Source organism: Desmodus rotundus, chromosome 7 (genome assembly GCF_022682495.2).
Source record: "Desmodus rotundus isolate HL8 chromosome 7, HLdesRot8A.1, whole genome shotgun sequence".
Taxonomy (NCBI): domain Eukaryota; kingdom Metazoa; phylum Chordata; class Mammalia; order Chiroptera; family Phyllostomidae; genus Desmodus; species Desmodus rotundus.
Window position 1 is genome coordinate 31,789,135 of NC_071393.1, and position 22,477 is coordinate 31,811,611.

Sequence of the window (22,477 nt, forward strand, 5' to 3'; positions counted from 1 at the left end):
CCCCCCCCCAAAAAATCACCTCTATGTTCTATTTGTCAAACTGACCTGCAGGTCACAACCTGAAGGTTTATGGATCGCTGAGGCCTTGTCTCTGCATAAGCATGTTTTCTGGACTTTGGCTGAAGCTAAATTCCTGACTTCTGAAAGAGGAGTGGGTGTGGACTTCCAGCAGAACTAGCCAGTGGGAAGGAAGTAATATTCATTAAGAGTGTCTCATGCAAGCAGTGCTGGGCTAAGCATGCTCAGTGTAAATTCCCCTGTAGCTTGTCAAGCTATGTTTGAACTCGTTCCAGAGTACTGGAAAATACTGGATTTCCTTTTTTTTCCCCCACCAGGGAGAATGCTTGATTAGACTGCATTTTACTCTCTCTCTCTCTCTTTCTTTCTTTCTGCCACAAGATTGGAAAAATTATTCTTTTCTGATCAGTTCAGTAATACATTGTCCTTCAGTGTCTACATGAGCATTTCACTGGAGAAGAAAAGAAACTTTGCCACCTGGGAACTGAATGAAGACTGCTTAGGTCAGTGAATCTTAATAAAGTCTTAAGGACTTATGGAGCCAGGAGTTAACTTTTCTCAACTGTTAAGGTAATCTACAGCAATTTTAACTGCCTTTTCAAATAAGTGGGTGCATACCATTTTTTCCCACACACAAAGCATGTTTTTTATATGTTGTAGTGATTTTCCAAACACAGGGAAAATATATCTTTGGGTTAATTTGCATTTGAAAGAAACTCTTTTTGTATTAGAGTTTCTCTACAACAAATTGTGTGTGTTTTTCAAACAAATATTGTGGTGAGCCGATGTAGCCATAATGTTCTGAATGTGGGTATGTTCTGTGTTATATTAATTCTTGGTGTAGGTTGGTTTGGTGAAAGTTATTGCTATTGTTGCTGCCAAAGATAAAAGACAGTTTGGTTTTCATTGCTATTGTTTTTGGAAATTTTGTGGGCTTTAAGACTGCATTGTGAGCCTGTCCTAGAGAGAAAAGCTGTCTCGTTCTATGTACAAAGTACATTTTTCACAATGTTCAACTTTAATTCTAAGAAAGAGGTATAGATTTTTTTTTAAAGAATCTGTGTAGAAGTAGAGTTTTTTTAACATAGTTTTGGAAAGAAAGAGTATTCAGAATGGCAGAAAAGTTTTGTAATAAAGAAATTAAATCAAGATCCTTCTGGTGACTATGAGCAATGAATGCAAAAAATACTGTATACTACATACTCACCAATTTAGTTTAGGTTAATAACTTTACTATTTAATTTTAAAAAGTACTTCAGACTTTAATGTGCTATCTTATAATATCAGTTGATAACACTGAAAACTCAAATTGGACAGAATTCAGATCTCAGATAAAGTAAGTTAGCAAAGGAATCCCCTTTAAAATATCTGAGGACATCTAGGAGCAGTATCCTGAGCTTAAGCAGTCTATTTTTATTCAAGAACTTTAAGAGTAAAAGGGATAGATATTTTTTAAAAATGCAAAGATTACTGATGAGCCCGGGGCTAAATGTTTCTGGAATACAAAGCATCACATATTTTCAATGTGTAGATCTGACTGGCTCGCTACACAGGGGTGTAAATGAAAATGCCATTGTTTTGTGCAGAGTCAAATGCAGCAGCACCCCAACCCTTCATTCTCCATCTTCCTGTCCCAGGAATGGGCCACAATGGTGGGCAAGGGTGTGACATAGGACTTAGCCGATGAGCCGGCTGACTTTGTTCTTTTAACTTCTGTCCATCTGTTTTACTGGGCAGCTGAAGCAGTGAGTGAAGTGGGAGAGGACCACAGGGGAGACGAAGAATAGGCCAGACTCTGCCAGGGCTGTGATCTGCTCTCCACCCTGTGATTTGGACATAAGTAGAGGATCTAAATGGGTGTATCTAAATCTACTTCCTTCTGATGCCAGGGCTTTGATTTAGTACCATGTGATGCAATTCTGCACCTACCTCTGTTTTTCATAATTAAAACCTCTGATGCTTTGGTGGTGATTTATTTGATATAGATCAACCCCCAAGGAGATAGTCAAAGTAACGCAGTCTTGTTTTGGTTTCTCCTTTCTTCCCAAACATGTGGCAGAGATCTTGATGAATTCAACTGAAACAACAAATCCTTTCTGGGATGGGAGATTCCAGTTCTCCGTGAAACCGCGTGTGGGCACATGCACACCTTGCAGTCTGGAATCTGTGGTGGCTGAGGGCATTTGTCTGGAGTCAAGGACCCTTTCACTGTCTTCGCTCTGTCTGTACTGAATGAAAGGATGCGGACATTCTGGGGCATTCTATTACTCTTTTCTTTCCTATCATTGTACCCATCCCTAATCTTGTTTCCCCTTTATGACCTATATCTTGAAGAATAGCACTGAAACTTTTTGAGGCACAAAAAAGCCCAAGTGTATGCCAAAGGTAGAGAATAAACAAAGACAGGCCTCCTCGTGTTCACATCTGTATAAAATTTAGATTGTGACAAGGAAAAGGAGAAAAAAATCTGGCATCACATTAAAAAAAATGTATACAATTGACTTCCTAGAGGTTATTTTTTAAAATCCTTATGAGAAGTTATATTCATTGATTATAGAGAGAGATGAAGGAGGAGAGAGAAAGAAAAACATCGATCAGTTGCCTCCCATATGAGCCCCAACTGGGGATCAAACCCGCAACCCAAGTATTATGGATATGGGCTTTGTACGGGAATCAGACTTGCAGACTTTTGGTGCAAGGATCTATGCTCCAACCAAATGAGACACCTAGCCAGGGCTACTAGAGGTTTTCTTGTTTCAATTTCCCTGAGTATTTTTGTATCCTGCTCATACCCAACTCTCTGTTTTGCAGTGAAATCTAATGGGTCGTCCAAAGTAGTGGCTGAGTTAGAGTTAGCACATGGAGCTCTCAAGCTCCAGTCCAGGGTTCTATCTACATCATAATAGGAATAAACTAGTGCCAATTTCTGTATCTTGGGCTCAGTTTCCCCATTCACTTTGATATTTTGGGCGATAGCAATTAGTTTGTGCAAAAATTCTCAAACTAAAGCTCTTACTGTAATGTTTTTGGTTTTTTTTAATTTGAGAAGTACCTGAAGTCTTTCAGGGAATTTTTATATCTTTCCTTTTATTTTATCTTTAACACTAAGCATTAAAACTGATGGACCAGTGTTGATATTTTTATTTGACAAATGAAACCACAAGATTGAATGACTTGCTGTCTAAGGTAAGACAGAGGCTGCATGGGGTTCAGCTGGCCCAACTCAGGATTTGGAATTCTAGACTACATCAAATCTACGTGGGGACCTCCAGGTTACTGAGGCAGAGAGAATATATAAAGATGAATTCCATGATTCATGAAGGCAAAAAGTAGGGAAGTGCCAGAGACTTTAAATATTGTTAGTCTCATTGTGACGAAGAAAACTCAGACTGGAAGAGCTATGTTCTTCACCCACAGTCAGACTTAGGGAGTTGGTAAGCTGGCTTTGAATCCTATCTGTGGTGCCCTAAAATGTGTACCATATTGTGTAGTTACAAGTATGCAAACTATCCTGGGTTTCTCCGCATCTGTTTTTCTTTGTATGTAGAGCGGTGATACCTATCATAGGGTTGCTATGAGGATTATATGAGATGATACAATAAAATACTTGGCATGTTGCTTCACACAGAGTAAATCCTAGTGTTTTGAATAGTGCATGTTCTTGCCGTTTGTGTTCTATATCACCTTAGCTAAGTGCCTAAGCTATTCTTACCGTGAATTCCAAAAATCTCTTGGCTCAACTCCCAGATATTTAGGGCGGTTGTGTAGATGAGTTAACATCATCAGATGAGTAGTACCTATGGTAGATTTATTGAAAGTACAGACTGTGCTGAGTAGTGCAGGGAGACAATTAAGGCAAATGCAGTGGCCTCCTTGACCTCAGACCAGGAGAGGCTGGGGGAGGTTACCTAGGCAGAGATGTTTGATAGGCAGTACTGCTGAATCAAATCTAGTTATCTTTGGCGGTCTTCCAATGCTACGGACCAGGCTTATTAGATATGAGATATCTCTCTGAAGAAAAGAATGATAGAGGTTATTCTGGGCTCATTCATCTGTTGGGGATTAAACAACAAGCGAAGGCACATGTGCAGATGAGCTACAGAATTGTCAGAATTTCATATTTCTTGGCCGTTCTGATCAGCACTGACTGAGCTGTTGAGGTTGATGGAGTATCTGAGCTCTAAAGACCTCTCTCTTTAGCGAGTGAGAGCTTGAGGGCCCACTTCTGACCAAATCCGTGGGTTATAATTGAGTGTTCTGTGTATTGGGAAATGCGTAAGTACACACTCACAAGGATACAAACCAAACAAAGGGCAGAGCTGCTTCCCTCAGTCTAACCGAATAAAAGGGGCATATAAAGACACGCAACACTTAAGTGCACATTGACAAAACAAGTGTGGTGATGCAAAAGTGTGAAGTGGACTTCAGGGACAGTAGATGATGAGTAAACTTTTTAAATGTCTATTTTAAATATTTTAAAGTTATATGTCTTCCTTCAGATGCCTCACCACAACTTTCAACCCCTTGTCCATTCTAGGAAAGAAGGTCACTGTGGGGGTGGGGCATAGGTGGATGGTGTTTTATTGAGCATCTATTATGTACCCAACACTAACTTGTATGCTCTACTAACATTAGCTTCTTAAAAGTTCACCATATTCCTGGAAGTTTAAAAAGGAGGAAATATGTTCTGAAAAGAGAAAGGTGTATGGCCACTGGGGCTAAGAGGGTTCACGTGGGCAATCAACAGAGATGATAATGTCATGTGAATAGGAAGTCTTACAAGAAACATGTTCAGTGGAAAAAGACAACCACAGTCTGATAGACTCTTGGCTATTGAAAAGTATTTCTGCAAGTTCCCTAGATGAGAGGTACCTAAGTACCTATGTCTGGCCTTATTCTGCCTCCATCAGCATGTATTGTCCAGAGTTGAGCAAGTCCGATCCCCTGCAGAGTTAGTAATTAATTAGCTCTATGCACACTGCTTGCCTTTGGGGAACCATTCCATTTTAACAACAAATGCAAATTATCTCACCCCCCAACAGATACGTCCTTAGAAGTTTAGCAGCTTCGGAGTGAAGACCTCAGTAATTTGGATGTAGTATTGTGTAGTTGTGACATCATGGACAAACCTTGAAAATATTGTACTAGGTGTAATAAGTCAGTCAGAAAATGCTAAGAACCATATGATTTCACCCATATGTGGGATATAAAACTAAAACTTGTGGACACAGACAGCAATGTGATGGTCGTCAGAAGGATGGGGGTGGTACAGTGGGGGGTGCAGAGGGCCTAATATACGGTGACGGAAGATGACTTGCTTTAGGGAGGATTCACACAGTGCAATAATCAGAACTAGTATTGCAGAAATGTAAACTTGAAATCTAGATGATCCTATTAACCAATGTCATCCCAATGCATTTAACAAAATTATTTAAAAACCAAAAAATCACAAAATTTGGAGTGAAATGGCTGGAATTTGGGCCCTAACCCTGGATTTTTCTAGCTGTGTGACTTTGAGTAAATTATTTTACTTTACTGTCTCTTAGTTTTTACATATGAAAATTGGAATGTCACTAGAATTTCCTTACGTAGGATGATCAAATGTGAAAGTGACTTTTAAAAATTTTGTCTGCTACACAAATTCCTGTTTTACTCTTTCCCCTGGCCGTTATCGTAAAGTCCAAAGACCTAGTGCTTTCACCTTTTCTGGTCTGTAAATGCTTTCTCCTGTACTTAGATGGAAGGAGGCATGGCTAAATGAGCTGGGACAAACGTTTTCTATGAGAGCACTGAAAACCCTTTAATTGCCCAAATTAATTTTACATTTCCTGAATTAGTGGAAGATTGGAAAAGACAGGAACTAGACAGAAATTGTAGCCAGAGAAGAATTTAGTTAACCATTGGAAGTTTCTTCATGCAACGTGAAATGAACAAATGAGGGTATTAAACAAATTGTTGACATGCATATATTTTGCTCATGCTCCCCCAGAAGATAAAGAGAAACATCACAGCCATTAGGATAGCTACTTAAAAATAAAAGAAAAAGACAAGAAAAGAAGCGTTGTTGAGAATGTGGAGAAATGGGAATGCTGTGTACTGACTATGGGTGTAAGATGATAGAACTGCTGTGGAAATAGTACGGCACCTCTTCAAAAAGTTAAACATAGAATTTTGTATGATCCATAAATCCCACTTCTGGGAATGTACCTAAATAATCGAAAACAGGGTCTCAAACAGATATTTGTATACCAGCTTCCCAGCAGCATTAGTCACAGTAGCTGAAAGGTAGAAGCAACCCACATGTTTATATACAAGTGAAAAGATATAAAAAATGTGGTGCATACATACAATGAAATATTATTCAGCCTTAAATAAGGAGGAAATTCTGACACATTGTACAACATGGATACAACTTAAGGACCTTGTGCTTAGTAAAATATGCCAGTCACAAAAAGACAAATACTGTGTGATTCCACCTATGAGGTACCTAGAGTGGTCAGATTTAGAGATACAGAGTGGTGGTTGCTAGGGTTGGGGAAAGGGGAAAATGGGGGTTGAATGTTTAATGGGTGCAGGGTTTCAGTTTGGGAACATGAAAAAGTTCTGGAGATGATGGTGGTGATGGTTGCACAGTAATATGAATTTTTTTATCCTCACCTGAGGACATGCTCATTTTAAAAAGAGGGGAAGGGATGGGAAGAGAAACATAGATGCAAGACAGAAACATCTATCTATTGGTTGCCTTTGCTTCTTGCTCTGACCAGGGACTGGAACCCAGACCTACCAATGTGCCCCAGCCAGGAACTGAACCCCCTTCCTCTTGGTTTAGCAGATGACCCTCCAACCAACTGAGCCACACTGACCAGGGTAATGTGAATGTGCTTAATGCCAATGAACTGTATACATATAAAATGTTTCAGATGGTAAATTTAATTATATATATATATATCATTATAAAAATATGCATATATTTCACCACAATTGAAAATTTTTAAAAAATGAGAATATTTCTAAAAGTCTTTAAGTAATTTATAAGGAATTACCCACTAGAAGTATTTGTTTCATTAATGAAATTCGGCTGTGTATGAGGAAGATTAGACTCAAACTGAGGAGGAAAAGGGAATAAAATTCAATAAATGCAGTTTTTGGAATTTGGAAAAATTATGGGAGAAAAATAGGTTTCCGAATGGAGCAATGGAAATTCCAAAATTCCTATATATGGTGCTTAAGGGGTAGGGTTGTATTGACAGTTTTCATAGCATAGCAAGTATGCCGCTTTGATGGATTGTTTATCCGTAGCTGATAGTTTGTGGAGGCACAAAAAGCCCTGCTGAGACACTTTTATTTTTCATTCCTCACCTGAGAAGATTATTCATTGTTTTTAGGGAAGGAGAGAGAGAAACAATCTCTGTGAGCGAGGAGCGTGGATTGGTGGCCTCCGGTACACGCCCAGACTGGGGATCTTCTGCGCCCAGACCCGGGACGAACCTGCAACCTGAGTGTGTGCTCTTACGGTGGGGGGCGAACGGGCGAGCCTTCCGTCAGAGGATGGTGCTCCGACCAACTGAGCCACGCTGGCCAGACCCCTGAGCCACTTCTTTTTGATAGACCTTGAATTTGGTATTGGGTTAAATTTTTATCAAGGACGTTTGTGAAAGATCTTTAGTGGGAAAAATTGTAGAACTAAAGAGAAATTAATAGCTACCCATCATTAGGCAGAGGGAGGGGAGGAAAAGCAGCTAGCTCTACGGAGTGACTATTTTGTGCCAGGTATTTGCGTATAGTATTCATTTAATCCTCTCGGTCGTCCTTAAGGTAGAGTTCATAATGCCGTTTTGTAAACGGGGCGTTCCCGAGATCCTTCTGCCCACCAGGGGTGGAGCCAGGACTGGAACCCAGGTCCGCCGCAGCCCGAGGTGTGCCGTTTCAACCCACTGCGGCTTCAGGCAGCGCATCTCTGCGGGGAACCCTCTGGGCGGTCCCCTGCGGGCCGGGGCTCGGCTGCGCGCCCGCAGTCACAGACCGGCAGTCTTCCTGCAGCTGGTCTGTCTCCCGCAAGTCTTAGGCCCTCCGGGGGTTTCCGAACAGAGGTTGTAATGGTCACAAGCACTCACATGGCAACATTTAGCCTTCCAGAGGAAAAGAGCTGCACAAGCGCAGGTGTCCTGTCTCTTCTCCGGTGCCCCGCAGGCTCAGGTGTGGGGCGCAGGGAAGGCGGGGCGCCGGCCCCTCCCCGGAAGGAAGGCGGTGGTGCTGCGGCCCCCGGGGCGCAGGCGGCTGCTCGGCGCTGCTCCTTCTGCTGCAGCTGCGCGAGAATCCCGTCTTCCCCGTGGATTTCCCCCAGAACGCGTACTGCTCGGCAAGGTGTGACCTCTACCTCTGGCTAATTTATTTCTGTCATAGCTGCAGGCTTTCGGAATGAAGGGGGAGGGGCAGAGGAGACTGGGGACTGGAGGCGGGGCGGGCAGGCGGAAAGCCGCGTTCTCGGCCAGGAGCCCCTTCCCGCAGCCCTGGAGGGCGGTGCTGTGCGCCCGGCCGAGGGACTTCGTTTGAACGTCAGCCGAATAAGATGGAAGCTGCAGCCACGGGGTTTTGAAGGCCAGCAACGAAAGCGGGGCCCCATGGGGACAGAAAAGCAAGGGAAGAATGTGTTTGAGAATAAGTCTTGACTGTTAAGGAGCCTGTCACCATACTGAGCAGTACGAGGTAGATTTTTTTTTTCTTTTTTAATGAAATGATGGAAAACTTAGAGGCAGGGAAGCGACTAGTGAAGTCGTATTCTCTTCTTTCTGGGATTTTCAGCCACAGGGCATTCGTGTGCCAGTCTCTGGCATTTACAATTAGTGAGATGTGAAATGTTAAATCAAACCATTTTAACATAAACCTCCTTTATCTGCTCTGCGAACAACATATCAAGTTACCCTATTTGTGGTGAGATTTTACTTGGTTACTAATTGAATACTCACTTGTTTTTTTGTGAAAACAATTTACATCTTAGAAAATTAGGCTATAAACGTACACTAGGAAGGATGTGTACTTGTTTTCACCAGTACAGTGACTCACATTTATTAAGTTAGTACATAAATAGTACTTGAAAAGCATTTTAAAGTTTTCAGCTTTTTCGCATAAATTATTTTATTTCGTTTTTTAACAACGCTATTATTTTCAGTAAATAGTTGGAGAAATTCTGGCACCACTAGCCAGTTTGCTGCCTAGTTGAGGTCACATAGCTACTAAGTAGCAAATACACAATGCAAGTCTAGGGCTTCTGGTTACATGATACCCCAGTAACGCAGGGGCCACAGTATTCTACCAAGATCACTCACTGAATAGCAGAAGCTGAAAAGTAAGAGGCAAGAAAGTCAAAATTTGCCCAACCACTTACAAAGACACCAATGGAATAAATCAGATTTGAACTAAACATACAGACTTCTAAGGTTCCCTTCCTAAGATTTACGCCTAAGGTCACTCCATCTGATATACAATAAAGCCCCAGGAAAAGGACAAAACACTGACTGGTGACCATTTTCTCCCTCCTTCCCATATCCCAGTGATCAGCCCCACTCCAGGGTACATACAGATTCTCTGTTACTCTTTACAAGGAAATAAAATACGAGTCATCACTCCTTATGTTATAACCATCAGTTATAAGGTACTCTGGGCTGGGTGTTAGAATAGCAATTAGTTGTGAGTCTGGCTAATGGAGGTCACACCTATAAATTCCAGGTCCTCTTAACAGAAGCTCTCCCTTTTCCACAGCTTGATGTAGAAGGGGCTTTGGTGGTGTTAGCAGAACAAGACGGCAGGGCTGGTGGGCTGGTAGGTCTTTCACAGTTGGGGTCTAGTCTACCTGTAACCAACTAACCTTGGGGAGAGCAACACCCTTCATCTTGCATGGCCAGACAAGCAATCTCAGTGCCCACCCTGGAGTCTGGAAGAGTCTCAGAGTCCCCAAAAGAGGCTCCTGGCTTGAGTCAGTCTGTTTTTAGAAATGTATGGTATAACAATATCATGGAAAGGCTTCGTCTTGAAGAAGTATTTATGACTGACAAAGGGATAGTCATGTAAATAAATAAAAATGTTCAGTGTGTAGGAATAAAATGTAAACGGTGAATATCCCTGGAATAATTCAAGTCATTTTGGTTTGAAATGATATGGACTTTGAAAAGTAACTTGAACTCTTCCTTTACCTGTGGCAGACTTACTCCCATGATCTCTGAAGTAAGTTTTACTTCAGGACTTATGATTTTGAGAAGGGATAAGTAAGCTACAAAGTAAATGCTCAGGAGAAAGTCATATTTACTTCCACGTAAACATTGTTTAATGCTGTATTTTGCTGTTTCTCCTGCCTGGAATAATTTTTATTTCTCCACTCCTTTCCTTTTTGCAAAATAGATTTAGGATTCTTGTGCCTTCCTTTTTTAGGATCCTCGGCCTGAGGTGGCACGGTGCTGCAGAGAGAACTCAGGACTCAGAAACTTAAAAAAGCTTAAATTTGAGTCCTGGTTCTATAACTTACTAGCTTTGTGGCTATGGTATTTAACCCCCATGATCACTTTTCTGCACCAGTAACATAGGTATTAATATCTATCCTAATGCACAGGTTGGTTGTGAAGACCTTGACAGACAATGAGTGGTGAAGTGTTTTGTAAACTCTAAGACACTGTATATTAATTTGTTTTGAGTTTGTACTTAAAAATGTATGTAAAATTGGTGTTATATTAATTATTTATGCTATCCTAATGGCACAATGTTCCAGAATGTCTCCATTTAACATTAGAACTTCTTTGGGGCTATGATTTGGAATCATGCTCACCACTAAATACTAAACACAAACCTTGTCCCTGCCTGCTCGCTTCCACCTCTCCCTATTCTTGCTAAATATCCTGCCACTTTACTTTGAGAGTTTGTTCAACTCTCATATCTGCCCCTGTTTCTCTTTGGAGGTTCACCTGGGAACCTCTTTAATTTCAGCCTCCTCATGAGTGGGATTCCATCTCACTGCTTTTGGAACTTTCACCATACTGGAGCAAAGTTGTGTGGGGTGGGGCAGGCCGTGTGCAGAGAGCACCACTACTGGGAGAAGGTACTGAGTTTCAGACCTCTCCGTTCTCAGATTAGAATGTGTTTTCTAATAAAAATAAATTTTAAGTCTGTTAATGCAACAGTATGAGAATCTATGACCCATTGTTCATTTGGGAAATTGCTTTATGAATTATAAGGACTGACTTAACAAAGAAATATTTAGAGCTAAATCTAGTTATTACCTGAGACTTTTCCTGTCCTGAATGTGAAAACATTCCTTAAAAGTTAATTTGTACAACTGTGTTGATGTAGTGAGTTGTGACTGGGTTGTGTGGGTAGCTGGCTGAATGTGTTGCTGGGGTGGATGCAAAGGGAAGGAATCTGGACCAGGTTCTGCCACTTACCAGCTGGGACACTGAACGACTACTTAAGCTCTTTGTGTCTCTGTTTCTGCACCTACAAAATAAAGGTGGTGATAATACCACTCCATGCACAGCGTTGCTATTATAAATGCTTCATAGCTTTTACAAAGAGGGTTGCTTTACTGACTTAGTGCAATATTGAAACAACTTTCCGTTTTGTTGAATAGGCAATGACTGGCTTCTGAGTGAGGCCTCTTAAAGAGTATGTTCATTGATGGTGGGGAGTCAATGAGTACTGAAGGTCAAACATTACCACAAACACTTCATGTAGAATTGAAGAGTTGATAAATTATGGTATATAATACAATGGACCATTATTCAGCCATAAAAACACCAATACATGCTACAGTGTGGATGACCCTTGAAAACATTATGCTAAGTGAAAGGAGCAAGTCACAAAATGTCACCTATTTTATGATTTTATTTACATTGACTATCCTGAATAGGTAAACTCATAGAAACAGAAAGCAGGTTGGTGGTGGCTAGGGGCTGGGGAGAGGGGAAAATCAGGAGCAACGGTGTAATGGACATAGGGTTTTCTTTTGGGATGAAAAAAATGTTTTGGAATTAGAAAGAGATGGTAGTTGTGTAATATTGTGAATGTACTAAAGTATATAACTTAATTGTTCACTTTTAAATGGTTTATTTTATGTGCATTTTCCCCAAGTTATAAAGAAAGAATATAAAAAAAGCACACCTGAATAGGATGACTGTCTAGGAATCCTTCCTGACTCTTTATATAGTCTTGGTCATTTGGTGAGCTTTGTGTAGAAAGTCTCCCCTACTTCCTACAGTTTTTCTGCCTTTGTAAACTTAACACCTTGGGTTTTCTGTACCGCCATAGTACTCAAGTTCTGCTTGAGTTGCTTCTTTTATCCAGTCACTGACTCATCATTCACTTGGTGTCAAGGAGAATAACGATTAATATGTGATACAAAACATCAAGCTGGCCCTGATATGTAACTTTGGCAAACAACTTAACCTCTCTGGTCTTCAGGAGACATCAGTAGAATATTTCTTGGGACTCTAAGTTTTAAAGTTCTATATTTAAGAAATGAGAAGTGCCATTAATAGGTTTCCTTTAAATATTCTGCTAGCTAATTTTGCTGATTCTTTTATTTTGACTTCATTTATCAAACCTACCTAGATAAAGAAAAAATAAATTACACTTTGAATTAGCTCCCTTTTTTATTAGAAGTCAATAATGAGACAATTCATCTCTCTATGTCTGAGGTAAAATTTCTCTGACCATGGAAAACTTGTCTTCACGGTTTTAAGGATAACAATACCCCAAACATAAATTGATATACTTTTTAGGGTTTGAAAATCATCAAAAATGATTTTTATCTTTAATTATAAAGTGTAGCAGAAAATAGACACTGCAATAACTTAATAGCCCATGAAACACTATCTTCAAGGGTCATTTAGCATTTCTATGATAAATTGCTTGTTTTAGAAGCTCATGTAACCAAAGAATGTGTTCTGGCTGTGGCCATGCAGACAAGTATTATTGTGGGAGGGACAAAGGAATCCGAGAGGCTCAAGAGACACAGAGTCAATATCAGAGGACATTTTAACGAGAGCTGATTGTGTTTAGTCCTCCTTTTCTGCAATCAGGGTAATGTTGTGTATCTCAGAGAAGGTTTTATTTTTGAAGTTTTCTCATAATTAATAAATACTCATCAATAAATTTTCCTCCTTGTCTTGGAAGTTGGAGGAAAAAGAAAGGTAATCATTTTTTTATTTTATAAGTATTCTCCTTGAGTCTTCTCTAATACTTCAGTGGAAACATAAAATATATATTTACTCATTTCTTCCATACAGAGTATCTGAAATTTGCACCAGATATTAAGGACCTTCAGTAACTACCCAACTATAGTAGCAGAAGGAATGTCTGTGCCCCATTCCCAGACTCTATACAATTTAGTGTCTCCCGAAGACAGCTAATTGGAAGGATACGTCGGGGGCCTGGAGTCTTCATCAGAGAGCTGAATATTAGAGTTAAGCTGGGAGGAGGTGGTGTCAGTCCTGAGTATGGGTTTCCATGCTCAGGGTTTTCAGGGTTAGAGACATGGGTTTTCATGTCTCTCTCTAATTTCGAGGTTCAAAAAGTAATGGAATTTTTTATTTTTTGTATTATCCATGCTGCTTCTCCCCTGTATCACTTTAGTTCCATTTAGACTTGGTTGTGAATTTCGGAGTTTCTGCTGTGTGAATTGTCCCATGCATGCGTAAAGCGGCTCCTAGGCTATTACAGCTACACGTGGGTTTTGGGGAAGACATTTGAGTTATAGCATCAGCTATCCCACTGATTTTCTGCTGCTTTGTCTATAGTAGTGTTATCTAATATATGATGCAGGCCACAAACGAGAGCCACATAAGTATTACTAAATTTTATGGTAACCACTTTAAAAGTAAAAATAAGCAAGTCTAATTATTTTGATAATATAGTCTACTTAGGCCCGTATATCAGAAGTATTATCACTTTAATATTTAAAAATATCAAAAGTGTGCAGATATTTTACATTTTTAAGCAAATCAAAAAATGTTAACGTGTATTTTACATTCACATCACGTGTCAGTTTGGACTAGTCACATTTCGAGTGTCCATCACCACATTTGGTATGCCTGGTAACCATTGCACCAGTGCAGGCTCATAGTTAGGAATAGATGGTATTTTAAAAAATATCTTAAAATTAAAGAGCATTTGCAATATTTATCACAAAGTCAAGTTTTGATGTAAATTACTTTTTTACAGCTTTCTCTTTATCAAGTAAATTATCTTATGTTTATTTTACATTTTAAAATTTATATTTAAGTATAGTTGACAAACAATATTATATTAATTTCAGGTGTACAACATACTAGTAATTCAATATTTAATATACCTTATAAAGTGATGACCACAATAAATCGAGTATCCATCTGTCACTGTATCAAGTTTTGACAATATTATTGACTATATTTTCTATACTGTTTGTTCTTTTTTATAATTTAAAATTGTTGTTCAGGTATAGAGGACACATGGACAAACCAAAGTGGGTAGGTTCGAGGTGGGGAGGTGGGGGTAGGTGGGGTGGGGAGACATGGTGGGAGGGAAATGGAGACAATTATTCCTGTTTTTTTCAGGAATGGGCGGAAGTTAGTTTTGACCAGAAGGGAAAAAGTTAATGTATGTTTTCTTAACTACACAATTCACTGTGGTGGTGACCCTTTGTACTGAAATTAGCCATAGCATTAGTGAGTGAGTTGTGACCTGCCCCTCATCTTTTTGCTCTGTGCTTTGCCATGCCTTGGCTGCAGATCTACTTAAGAATGAAGAAAGGACAAGACCGTTGATTTCATACAGTGGTTGAGCAATGACCATGTAGATTTGTGGGTGCACTTTAGTCATTGCACTTTAAATGGTTTTCACAGTTTTTGGTGCCATCAGCCTCCCAAATAATGTTTTGTGGTTGTATTTTCATGAAGGAAATGTATACTTCTTATACCTGTAGCCTCTGACTTCAGCTCAACTGAAGGAGTTCTAATGAGCAGTAACCAGGACCAAAGAAGACAGGCAGCAAGGTGGCAAATAACCCCCCAAAGGCTTGGCACCCCATTCTTGGGGAAAAACCACACTTTTTTGAGAATAATTACAAATATTTGGTCTATCTGTCATTTCATCAGCTGGAGCTTTGGTCATTGGCACTTCCTCACATCTACTGGGTAATGGTAATGTTGTTAATTATTTACCTCTGAACATCAACCGTGAGCAAATCTCTGAGAAACACAGAAAGGAAATGCTGTTCTCCCTGCCGCCAAGGAGCGTAGCCTGGTGGTAAAGATAAGCATAACACGCAGAGTGCTAATCAAGGTTCTGAAGCAGAACAGGGGTCAGCAGGGTACTCAGGTGACCTTGAGGTACTGGCCCTATATGGCGAAAAATATTTGCCAAGGCATTGATTGTACCAAATGAGATTTACTAGGTGCCGGTGACAATTAAGATGAATGTGGAGTTTCTCTTCCTGAGGATCCCCTAATTTACTATGAGATGTGGGTACAAACCTGTACCTGAAATGTCTTGTGAGATATGTTACAATGAAAAAGTATAACTACAGAAATGAAGAGGAAAGAGAGACTGAAACCCCCAGTCCAAGCTGCAGTCAGATTCTCAGAGGCAATGATGGTGGTTGGTTCTCAAAAAGGAGTTCACTTCTCTGGGAGGAAACGGAGGAGGAAGGGGCAAGAGTGAAGCCCGGAGAAAGTCGTATCTGAGCAAGTTGCATTCTCCCTAAATTATCTGATTGTACTTGATTCAGATTCTGCTGCCTATATTATGTTCTCTACAGTTCATGGATGTTTAAAAAATTATTAGAAGTTACTAAGAATAGGTCATTTAATTTCACTATTATTTAAAAAGCTGCACATAAATGACTTAATTGAGTCACTATAGCAGAGAGGTGCCATGTCATGGGGATGAAGAGCTGCCTCTGGAAGCCAGACTGCCGAGGCTGAAATCCTCACTCTGCCACCGAAAGCTCTGTGATATTTAGCCCCTTCGTACTTCAGCCTCCTCATCTGTAACAAAGAAACAATAACAACATTTGCCCCAAAGGTCATTATTTGCAATAAAAGGAGGTAAGATTTGGGAAGGGCATAAAATAGTGCCTACCTAGTTCATGGTAACTATTCTAAGTGTTTGTTAAGCCAAGTGAATGCAATACATAAACTTTTAGTGGCTGGTAATGGCGAACAGCTTTCTGTGCTAGCACGTAATCGGAGCATTTTTTAGGAAGTGAATTTGCTTGTGTAGCTGGTCTGAAGTCAGTCTTTGACACGAAAGCCGGTTGCAGTAGACATCTTTGTCATCTTTGTAGCAGAATTGCGCACATTTTGTATTTTATTTGAGTGTGTAATTAAAATACTTTTGTTGTAAATGTCTAAATTATCCACTTTAAAGAATTTGCATATGAAATATCCAGAAATGCAGGTCTCTTTTAAGAGAATATGTGTGCATCAATATTGGATTTATGTGAAAATAGCACTATTGTAAGTAAATTCAGAATATTGTTATATTCCAGTGAGTGATTGTTTCACATTTATGTAAAATTGCTTATTAAAAAATTTCAAAAAGGCGTAAAAATAAAGAGAATAGTGTAGTGACCCCCTCATAAACTTTCATTTAAAGTTTAATTACTATTTTTTTTGTTAAAGTATTTTAAAGAAAATTCCAGAAATCATAGCATTTCAATCCCTAAATATTTGATTGAAAATTTAGAAAGTGTATTTTATTATATAATCACAATGCTATTCCACCAAACAATCTTTCTTTGCTATAGCCTGTTTATATTCAAATATCCATTTGCCTCCAAATGGATTTTTCAGTCAGTTTGCTGAAATTGAGATACAGGGCTTACACAGTGCACTTGGTTATCAAGACTCTAATGTTTCTCTTAATCTGGATGGTCTGTGTCTCTAGGTTAGTTTGAGAGGGTTTGATTGGGCTCAAAGTGTGAGGCGTAGGTAAGCGCTGTACAAGGCCAGCTGTTAGGTTGTTGCCTAACTCATCTTAGGTAGAAAATTTTTGCCTACAAAGTTAAATTATACTTTTCCTCTAGTAAGTTTTAATGTCAGCTTTATGTATTCTAGGTGCTGAGTGAGGCACGGAGGCACAGAAACAAATGGGACCTGATTCCTGGGCTCAGAAATCAGGCCGGGTTTCTGTCCTTTGACAAAAGAAGTTCCAACTGTGTGACCCATGGACCATCAACCGATGGAGTGTTGAAGGAGGATTGTGGCTCCCTCCAGGGAACCCATCAACGTACAGCACTTCGGGGTGCTGTTTATGGCTTCTCTTTAGTGTCAGGATATACCAAACAACTGAGAATGCTGGGAATTTTACAGTCCAGTCAGAAAGGTGTCTACACCCTATTTCTATTTCATGTATGTAGAAGAGACAGGAGATTCTAGGGTCTGCCCTCCATCCCAACACCCTTACCCTTAGGGACATACTGCCTAATGTTATATTCCTCTGTGAGCAGAAAAGCTTCCACAGACATAGCAAGCAATGGGTAGCACTTGAGAAGTGGTTAATATCCTCCCAGGAAGTAGCATTCTATAGAAAGCACATATACAAAAAATTTTTGTCCCACTTAGGCCTTTGCTTTAGATATGTCTTGTTCCTCCTACTTTGGAATAATTTTTTGAATACAATGAATTTATAGGGAAGAAAAGAGAAATCATTTTTTCTCTTCTGGAATGAGTGCATTAGGGAGAAAGCATGTTTCAAATGCCAAAGGTAGATCAAGGGTGCGTGGACAGAGGATAGTGGGGTGGGAAGAGCTGAAAAATGGGAAGGTCTATGGTTGAATTCCTCTTCTTCACTTACTGGCTATCTTAACCTGAGTAAGTCACTAAACTAGTTTGAAATCAGTTTTCTTATCTATTAAATGGGTTTAACAATGCCTTTTTAATATAGTCTATAATGAAGATAAAATAAAAAATGATAATTTTGAAATGTTCTAGACTTTGCAGCCCTCTTACAGGGTCCAGCACAAATAATGCCCTTTTTTATTACAACATATTTTATTTCAAAACCGTAAGCATGTAATTCTGTAACATAATAATATCACACTCAAGCACACTATATGACATCTTAGGTAAAATGTTCAAATTAAAACTATGAATTATTACACCCATATTATTATCCTACCAACCACACTCAAGCAGGTGTTACTTCTGCCGGGCCCCGTAGGAACGGAGTATTGTGATTGCTGCCTTTTGGAGGAGAAAACCCATCTGAATTCTTTGAGAGAACAAATTATTACAAGGGTGCTGTGTGAATCAGGATGGTCAACCAAGGTATTTGCAACTCAGAATGAAGAATGGTTCCATGCCATTTATTTATTTCCAGACTAAAGAATATGTGAAAAATCAAATACTGTAATTTAAAAAATGATATAATTTTTTCAGTCTCTATTAATGTAATAGCAAAAATAAAATTGACCTTACAGACACTGAGTGAGGCTAAATTCATTCAGTGGCAGTGGTAATGCGGAGAGCCTCTCCTTCCATATAAAATAGGGTTATAATAATGAAAATTTGGCTCTTAGACATAGGTATGAATTGGATAGACTACTGGCTCTTCCATAAAGTCAGAGGGCAGTGTACTTGTGATCACACAGTAATTAGGACAGAAAGGCCTGAGAGGGATAAGAGGAAGATTAGGCTATTTGACCCTAACATAACTGGAAGCTAGACAACTTCAGTGAGGTGTGACAGGAAGACAGATTCTAGAATGAGAAGAATGTTTGAAAAATACAAGTGCAATATCAATACCATGTAGTGCCTTAAAAGTAGGCTGGAGAATGACATTTGTTTTTGTTAGTATTTTGGGTGTTCAATCTGTGACATATTATAATGCATGACCATGTAAAATTATATTGATGCCAGCCCCCTTTTATGTTCTAGATATTTCTGGTTGATTAGTAACTGAAACAAGTATATGGTGATGTGCTAAGCTGAGCACTTCTGGAATCTGCAATAAAGAGCCAATGAATTGGCCCTGACTGGGTGGGCCAGCTTGTTGTTGTGTCATCTGTACACCAAAAGGTTGTGGGGTCAATCCTCAGTCAGGGCACATACCTAGGTTGCACATTTGATTCCTGGTTGGGGAGCATGTAGGGGGCAGCTGATATTTCTCTTTCTCTTCTCTTTTCTCTCTCTCTCTCTCTCTCTCTCTCTCTCATCAATAAACATCCTCAGCTGAGGAATTTTTTTAGAAAGCAATGAATCAGATGATGAGTTGGAAGGTGAACAAGGATTCAATACAAGCAGTGGTAAGAGGAATGATCCAAACAATTTTTTGTGTGTCTCTTTTCCGGCAGCGTGGTTGTCACAGGTGTAGTCGGTCAGACCTTGCAAGGATTCCAAGTTTTAAGCATTGAGGTTATCCAGGGGGTTAGAGATGTGAATGGGCTAGCTGTTTCCTCCTGTGTCTCTAGGACTTGAACACTTTTCTTAGATCTCATTGCCAGATATGAGATCTACCCTTAAAACATGGTCTTTGGACTTTCTCAATAGAACAGAACCCCCATGAGGGCAGGACTGCGTCTATCTTGGTCATAGTGTATCTCCAGTCCCTCACTTTGTGTCTGAACCATAGTGGAATTCAGTAAATTTAAAAAAACCTCATATTTGTTGAGGAACAGTTTTCCCTGAAACAGAGAAATTCCTTTGAAGCTTAAGTACATATCATAAAGCTCTGAGGCTATTAGTTTAAGTCTGACAAAGACTTGGAAATGAATACTTTCAGAAATGCTACATTTCTTCCAACAAATGGTGCATCGCAAATCACAGCAGCAGCCCCCCACACGTGTCTGCACTCTTGCATACACACATGGGCTCACCCTGGTCCACTCTTTCGTCCTCTGATCTTTGTTATCTAGTTTAGAAAAAGAAATTAGGAAAAGTGACAGGAACTGGAAGTCATACACTGCAGGCTCTGGAAATCCTTTCTCCTGAGACAGCTGACAATCTTTCTGGGGGGTGGGGAGGGCTCAAGTTCTTCTGTTTTTGCAATTCTCCCCTTCCTTGGACATTCTTTAAGTTCTCTCCATCATCTTATTTTCTGAAACATACCTCATTTGGGAATAAAAATGTTTTTGCCATAGTTGGGAGCTTTTAATGGAAGTATGAGAGGAGATGTCTCTGACATATGTAATACCTTCAGTATGTTTCCATATATTGTGCAATCACTGATGTGTTTCCCGAGATTGTAATGACAGTTGCACTAAGAAGAAGAAACACTCCCCAAGAGATTTCTTAGAAACCTACACTCCTTCCAAGGTACTTTGAGCTATTTTTAGCAATAGACAACACATTCAGCCCCACCAGAGGCAGAATTCTGCCAACAAAGCTCCTTTGTTGCCTAGTATTTTGCTCCAAATCAGAGTCAATCTGGACAGTGTCTTAGATATAGAGGGCCTAGAAATGGAGGACCCAGTCCCTGTTTTCAGCTGCAGATCACAGTCCATTTTCTTGACTTCTTTGAAGCTGTGTCATTTAGTGGGGGTGAAAAGTAGTTTCTGTTCACTTAAAAACTCTGAAATAAGCTCTGAAAATTACTTAGATAATGGTGGAAATTATGAAACATTCAGTGTCCTTTATAAGTAATTTCTTACATTTGTAGAATGTAAATGATTAGGACAGATGATTCCTTTTCTTTCTTGTTTTACCCTGACCTAATTGAATCATTTGATGACTCTCAAAATTTTCTCAGATGCAAACCACACACTCCAGAATAATGTGAAATTTCATTCTGGCGTAAGAAGAGGAAGCACTAATGTCATTTGACCTCCTGCATGAAAATGTGGGTTTGGTATCAGTAACTGTAAAGCAATGTTTTATTGTATAGTTGCTCTAAAAGCATCTTTTCCCTTCTCTTATTTTATTTTTTTCTACCCTATTTGACCCATGGTATAACAGTTCTGAACCTGTGGAATATATTATATGTTCTCTTTCTGAACCATATTCCATGACTTGAACTGTTTATCAGACTCTGCTTTTATTCTAATCATTTTTTTTTGCTTTCATACAATCTGCCTATTTTTACCATACCCATAATTGTGCTGACAGAGTTTTATTTATTTATTTTTGGTGTAGTTTTTTTCCATTTGTGATGTCAGCTTGTTATTGTAGTATGGCAGATAAAACATGCACTTAAAGACTTAATATTCAGGGCAAACCCAGGGTACATTCCCAGATTAATGATTGTTAGAGTAGGAGAGAACTGAGAGGTCTTTAGAGCCAATGCTCAGCTTTCTAGAGCTAAAGTGCCTGGGCATTATATAGAGCTCATGATTCATCAGGAGAACAAATGCCTTTGGAAACACTGAGAATTCTTTACTATAAATAACTGCGGCCATTGGAAATAAGTAAAATTAAACATTTTTTTGTCTCTCTGAACAAATAATATTCTTTAAATTGGAAAACATTATCCTACTGAGGTTAGTATTTTTGCAAATCAGATAACATCTATACATAACAGGCAGTGTTACTGAATGTTAAAAATTTTGCAAGTATACAGTAGTGTTGTTATAAATGGAGTTTTTCTTTTTTTGTGTCATTAACAGGCCTACCATGCTGACCACTCCCTACCCCTCACTGCATACTTTCCCTGCTCCTTAATGTAGCCTAAGCACTTACTGCAAACATATCCTCAACAGACCAGGCTTTTGCTCTGGTCTGATCTCAACCTATCTCCAAATGCTTAGCTTGGCAGCTTAAATTCATTCTGTTTATGGTTCTTAGATTTTGTGCTGAGCCTTGGTCTCCATGGAATTTGGATGTTCATCTGATCAGTAGGTTAGGACAGGGGTGAATGAGAATGGCAGCAAGTCTGAGCTTGGCAGTGGAGGCAGGAGCTCTTCCAGTTGGCACTCGTTAATACAGGGATCATGCTGTCCATCACAGAATCACAGGGACAAGATGTGACCACAAAGGGAGGTTCCTTTGTCACGGGGACAAATAAGAATGTTCTGATCACATTGCCTGCATTAGGAAATACTGTCGTTCACCGGTACTAGTGAGATGCACAGGACTTTGCTCAATAGATACCAGAACACATGTCTAACACTTGCCATTTCAGGATCCCGGGCCACCGGGCATTCCTGTTACTGTCTAATCCTCTTCTCCACTGACCTTTATGGCCATACTTAGGGTGCACCCACCTTGCTCTTTTGAGCACTCACACTATTCTCCTTTGATTTATATGCTAGTTCACTCAAACTAGCATACAAATGATTTATGAGTAAATCATTTATGAGTAAATCCAGAAAGGATTTACCTTTCTTTCTCTTGTTTGGTTTGATCACCAAACTTTCAGGTAATAATCTCCTCTTTGCTTCTGGAAACTTCTTTCATGAACCCTCCCATTCTGACAACACTGTACTATTATACTCCTTTGGGTGGATGTAGGAACCTGTCTAAGTTTTTCCATCAATCAAGCAAACTGCAGATAGTCTTTAGAG

The 22,477-nt window shown here is 39.6% G+C and overlaps 1 long non-coding RNA gene across 1 annotated transcript in view; it reads left to right on the forward strand.

Moving 5' to 3' along the window:
* The first annotated feature begins 356 nt into the window (after window positions 1-356).
* LOC123479434 (uncharacterized) overlaps window positions 357-22,477 on the forward strand; it is a 377,575-nt gene continuing 355,454 nt past the window's right edge. The window contains exon 1 of the long non-coding RNA XR_006655048.3: window positions 357-521. This is a non-coding gene — a long non-coding RNA (uncharacterized lncRNA). The remainder of the gene's footprint in view (window positions 522-22,477) is intronic.